Below are 6591 nucleotides of genomic sequence, written 5' to 3'. Positions count from 1 at the left end.
GAGATACCAATTTGAAAAGAAAATAAATGAGTTAGCAAGTAGTTAACCTTCACGAAACCATTGAAATATGAAACTTTTTCAAAGTCAAAACATATGATTGTGGTGATTGTTTTTTAGATCATAAAGGGGAATGTTAGTTTACTAATTCTAGGTTTCAAATTTCTGTCTTATTCTTTAGGTAGTTAGCATGTCTTTGTGATTTGTCTTTTAATTAGGCTAATCAATAATCTTATGTCCATTAAACTAAAAACACATTGGTAATAAGTTTGTTATTGTAAGGTGACATAGCAATGATGTGACTTGTTTTTTAAGGTATATATTCTTCATCCCTTATAACTTTTGTTCTCCTACAATATTTTTATATTTAAGAATAATACTATATTTTTCTTCTATTTCATCTAGAGCTGTCGAAACAGGGAGGTCAGCCCGCGGGCCTTAGTGGGGGCCCGCGAAATTTTAAAAGTTATTAATTTAAATTTAAATTAATATAAAAAAGTAATAAGTATATACTAAAATAATTTGGATAGTTTAAACATATAGTAATGCATTTGTAATTTTTTAAACACAATAATAAATTATAATAAATAATCAAATACATAATGTGTTAATTCATAAGTCAATAACAAATCATTTATACAATGTACTAATTTTTTTGAACTTGATTATATATATATATATATATGGAAGGGTTAAGGTGCGGGGAAGGATTCACGTGCGGTTGTGCGATTACACACCTTAAACATTACAATGGCGCACCTTATGTACACAAACCACGCACCTTATGCACACAAACAAAGCACTTTAAAAACACAAATCACGCGCACCTAAACCTTTAGGCCAACGCACCTTAAGTACACAAATCATGCACCTTAAGAACACAAACAACGCACCTAAGGTTTTAAAATGGTGCACAGTAAGTTTCAACAACTCACTCACCTTAGCATACAAATCACGCACCTTAGAAAGAAAACAACACACGTTAGAAAGGAAAACCACGCACCTTAAGCTTTAGGTTCACTCACCTTGAGTTCCACCACTGACGCACCTTAAGCACACAAAGCACACACCTTAAGAAGGAAAAATGCGCACCGAAATTTTAGCAACATAACGGCTATTTTTTTGCCTATCCAGGAAGACAGAAACACCAAAACAGTTGCCAAACACAGCACTAAGCACAATACAACACAAAAGCTAGCAGTCTGGCTATCTAGAAACCATGCGCCATCCTACCAAAAATTCGGCAACATAACAGTTATTTTTGGGACTAACTAAAGTGACAGAACCACAAAAATTGTTGCCCATCACACCAAACACACCACAAAGACACACAGGCCAACCAAAACACATAGGCTCACAAGCCAAACAATAATAAAAGTAAAAAAGCATAATAACAAAAGGATAAGTCTAACATAAAACAAGATGGCGCGCAGGCCTAAAGAAACAATGGCTCATAGGCCAGCGGCTTCACTTTGGGCCACTTCACTTCCACTTCTAGATTCACTTCAACAATTTTTCCTCTGGGAGGCTTCACTTTCCCTCTCGGATTTACTTCCGCAATTTCACCACTAGGCGACTTCACTTCCACTTCCGGATTTACTTCAATAATGTTCCGCTTTCTGTTGTCATTTATTCTCTCTAGGATGGGCACATTGATTACAATGAATTTGTGTTCATGATGAAAGATACTAACTTTAGCATAAAGGGGTTATAGAAGAGCATAAACAATACGCTTAGTTCGCGTAAAACTTGATCTCCAGAGTCTCACGATGAGCAATGTGCTTATATATGCTCTAATACTAGCTCTAATATGCTCTAATCATAGCTCTGATATACTCTGATCTACTGTCAGATGTGAGTCATCTATAAAAAAAAATGAGTTTAGTTGTACAATAAGGTTTAAGATTGGGTTTAGGGCTTGGGGTTTGGTTTTAGAGTTTTTAAGTTTAGGTTTAGGGTTTAGGTTTTAGGTTTTTTTCTTTTTTTGAGTAAACTCTGTACAAATCATCAAATATGCACTACAAAAAAATGCGGAAATAACGACGGATTTAGCGACGGATGTGTTCCGTTGCTAATTTAGCGACGGAATAGCGACGGTTTAACGACGGATTTACTTATTTTAAAAAAATTAAAAATTAGCGACGGAATATTGCGACGGAAAATATTTGTCGTAAATCCGTAGCTAATTTTAGCGGTAAATTTTCGCGCATAATCTTGCGATGGATTTTTGTAAAAAATTTGTGCGTATTTTTTTATAACCAAAATAAACCCGAGAATAATGCTCTAGCGACGGATTTTAAAATCCGTCGCTATATCCGTCGCTAGGGAATTATTCCCGGGTTTATTTTGGTATTAAAAACTGAGCGGGAATTATTTTGACAAAATCTAGCGAGGGAAATTTGAATCCGTCGCTAGATGATTAACGGAATTTTTAATTTTTTTTTTAATCTAGCGACGGAAATTTCAATCCGTCGCTAGATGACGGATTCATATTCCGTCGCTAGAAATTTACGAACCGACTTGCAATTGTTTTTTTAAAAATAAATTCTAGCGACGTAATTAGAATATGTCGCTAAATCTAACGACGGATTCGAAGTCCGTCGCTAAATCTAGCTACGGATTCAAATTCCGTCGCTAGAAATTTAATATAGCGAGTTGCAAATTTGTTTAAAAATAAAATCTAGCGACGGATTCGAATTCCGTCGCTAGAAAATTAATCTGGCAAGTTGTAATTTTTTTTAAAATTAAAATCTAGCGACGGAATTAAAATCCGTCGCTAAATAATATAAACCCCAGGTATATAAGTATTTTAATTAGGCTTGTTAAGGATTTCTTTCATTGCAGCCGCTCCTCTCTCTCTCGCTTCGAAGTGTAGTCCGGCAACTTCATCACGCCGTCGACGAGGAACTACGGTGTTAGTTGCGGCGGCGGCGGCAGATTCGTCGGTCTCCTTCTCGTGGTGGCCGGAGTTGCAGCGGATCGTCGTGGCGGCGGCGTAGCAGCGGCAGATTTGTCGGTCTCCTTGTCTAGCAGATTTAAGGCAAGGCGTTGCCGGCCAGTCGCGACGAGTTTTTGCGGCGGAGTTGTAGTTGTGGTGGTCGCCTCCTTGTCCACCAGATCAAGCAGATTGAAGGCGTGGTGGCGGCGTTGCAGCGGATCGACGGCAGTCCCAGGCTGTTACAGCTGCGACGGCGTAGGCGCGTCCCGGCGGCGGCAGCGTAGGCGCGTCCCGGCGGTGGCAGCGGCAGGTTCTTCTTCTTCTTCTTCTTGTCGATTTAGTGTTTTTTTTCTTTGATATTTGAGTAGTAAAATCATGGTTAAATGGTTGCTGTTTTATAACCTACTTGAGAACAGTATAATGAAGATTAAAATGGTTACCAGTTTAGTAAGCCACTTGTGAATATTACAACAATGGTTACTGGTTAGCAAGCTATTTGTGAATAATACTAAAATGATGGTTAAAACTTAAATGGCTACTGGTTCGTAAGTAAATGGTTACATACGTCTGTATGGCCTTGATCTGTTACATCTGTATGCTGGCTTAAAATTCAATGGCAATTTTGATTGGTTTAGAGATGTTATTGTATCCTCCCACCCTTTTGTGTTATGAATGATACATATGCATTTGTAGAAACCATCTAAATTACATACAAAATTAAAAAACAGTGCAAAAGAAGCAGTTTTTTGGAAAATTTAGGGGGGCAAACCGCCTTTGGCTTACTATCTCGAAAAAATACGTGATTTGAAAAAAAAATTGTCTAAAACGGATAACCGAGTCAAATGTTATGGCTTTTCAAAGTTTCTACAATTTGCATACGATTTTTGTTCCAATTGTGCTTGGAATTCTCTCATTGAATGTTAATTTGAAAGATCTTGCTCTAGAGTCTTAATATGTGTTCTTCTTTATGGATTATGGTTTATTAATTGAAGTTATTGAATTAATTGTGGATTATGTGATCATTAAAATGCTAATTACTAGTCTATTGTTTAAAACTTAGTTCCAACGAAATTGAAGGCAAAGAAAAAAGTTTGATTATTTCCATTATAGCATACAGAACTGGGTTGAAGATCTATACTGGAAGTAGCTTGATTTAGATTATCCTGGAATGGATGGTGCAATGGGAAGTCTAGTTTATACAGTAGAGAAGGTTTGTGATGGTTCCGGGGAAGACCCAAATTGCAGCAGGTAATGCTTCTCTTTCATATATGTGCTATAGGTCTACAATACCACCAGTCACCCAAAATTCATGCAGGAATTTATTTTTTCCCTCACTGCTGCATATCTTGTGTAATGAACTTTCAAGTCAGTGGCTGGAAACAGCATTTCAGATCATCTAACATACTATGGAGAAGATCACGTTGATGGTTTCAAGACTTTGATTTGCTAGACTTCAAAACTTAATCAAACTAGGTGTTATGTAATTGTTAATGATAATAGTGTTAGACTTTGATTTTGCTAGACGTTGATGGGTTTCAGACTTTTGTTATGTAATTGTAATTTTGATTTTATAGTATTGTGTTTTAATGATATATATTATTGTATTAAAGTGTGAGTTAAAGTATTGTGTGAGTATAATAGTGTTAGATATAGTGTGTTGATATGGATTTTAAGCTTTAACATGTAAATTCAAAAAAAAGGGTTTTTTTCATTAAAAAATAGGAGTTTTAATTAAAATAAATTAAATATTTTTTTTAAAAAAATATAATTAGCGACGGAAATATCCGTTGCTATTCCCTTTCAAATTCGTCACCAGATCTTCAAATTAGGAAATTAACGACGGATTTTTTCTTGATCTAGCGACGGATTTTCCGTTACTAGATTTAGCGACGGATTTTGTCGTAGTTATTCCCTCACAAATTTTATCATCAAATTCGTCGCTAGAAGAAATTTAGCGACGGATTCATTTTATTTAGCGACGGAAATATCCGTCGCTAAACCTAGCGATGGACAAAAATTTTGTCGCTACATTCTAGCGAGGAGGGTTTTTGAGACAGACAGATTCCGTCGCTAATCCGTCGCTAAAACCTTTTAGCGACGGATTTTGCCCATTTAGCGACGGATTTTATCCGTCGCTAAAAATGCGTTTTTTTGTAGTGATGTACGCTACATTTATTACTAAGTATCTATAAAGAGTACTAACGAAGTTCAAACTAGTCTAATCAAATCTCCTCCGCTTAGCAGGATTTCGGGGATGTTCCCGATTAAAATCAAGAACATCCTCAGCTTCTTCACGTGTGATAGACAGCCGCTCAAGCTCGGGATCAGTCAAATCAGCTTTGAATTGAACTTTTATAAGTACAAAGTTTTCCAAATCAATTGAATTGCAGTTCAAAAGAGATTTGGTTGGTACCATGTGGAGTAACGGTATTTCCACGGTATTTTCACAAGACCCAACCTATTGTGTTTTGATTTCGGTAATGCACTTTGTATGCTTTCAGTCCCAAAAGTTTCCTGCTTTCGTTCAAAATGATGACTTCATTAGGTTCTATTTTAATCCACTTCCCGCCATATTGCCTTCAAACATATCAATTACCAGTCGAGAATTGGCTCTTGTCCGTGAAACAGTAATAGTATAACATATTCTAAATCCAGTATGGTAACAGCTCAGGTGAATATTCGTAAGCGAATGGTACTTCTAAAATCGGTGTAGGGGCACATGTGATCTTGTCACTGAGGAGCTGAAAAAGCTCAATGTCATTTGGAGAGAAATCAGCTTCAATCGACACCAGTAAGGCCGTAAAGGCCAAGATCTGGCGTCGGGGCAGAGAAAGCAGCGCCGCATAGCGGACAATCAGCGGAATCAGGGGGAGCGGAGCGATTAGTAGGGAATCTTTTGGGTTTATGGTTTGGGGTTTAGGGTTTAGGGATTTAGGATTTAGGGTTTAGGGTTTAGGGTTAGAGTGTTAGGGTTTTAGGGTTTCAGGGTTTTGCTTTAGGGTTTGGGTTTAGGTTTATGGTTTAGGGTTTATGGTTTTTTTTTTCTTTTTTAGAAAAAAAAAAAAGAAACTACATTTGCATTGCTTTATGCATTAAAGATTTTCCAATACCTTTTACAATAAGCCCTGAGGCAATGCTCATAGTGTCCCCTTCCCTATTCATATAGACAATCTTCAGGTTCATCTTCTTCCGATGGGGCCTCTTGCTGATCACTCTGGATTTCAAGTCTTTTAGCAATGGCCAACCACATACACCATCACCATATCTTTACCCAACTCCACCTTAACAAAGTAGAGATCAGGAAGAGCCAGGAGAAGGATTCCATGCGGGTTGAGGTTAGCAGCAGGAACAGAGATCATAGCAGTAGCGGTTGTGCCCTGGGGATGGAGAGCAGGAGGGCACCATAGGGGTTGACGAAGAAGTCATTAATGCTGAAATCAGTATCATCCATTATTTCTGCAAGGAAAGGAGTGTTGAGTTTTCTGAAAGGAAATGAGTGCTGAGTTTTCTTAAAAGAAAGGAGTGATATTTAAGGTTTAGGGTTAAGATTTTAATGTTTTAGGGTTTAGGATATAGGTTTAGGGTTTAGGGTTTAGGGTTTATATATATATATATATATATATATATATATATATATATATATATATATATATATA

Source organism: Ipomoea triloba, chromosome 2 (genome assembly GCF_003576645.1).
Source record: "Ipomoea triloba cultivar NCNSP0323 chromosome 2, ASM357664v1".
In the NCBI taxonomy this organism is placed as follows: domain Eukaryota; kingdom Viridiplantae; phylum Streptophyta; class Magnoliopsida; order Solanales; family Convolvulaceae; genus Ipomoea; species Ipomoea triloba.
This window is presented reverse-complemented; position numbering follows the sequence as displayed.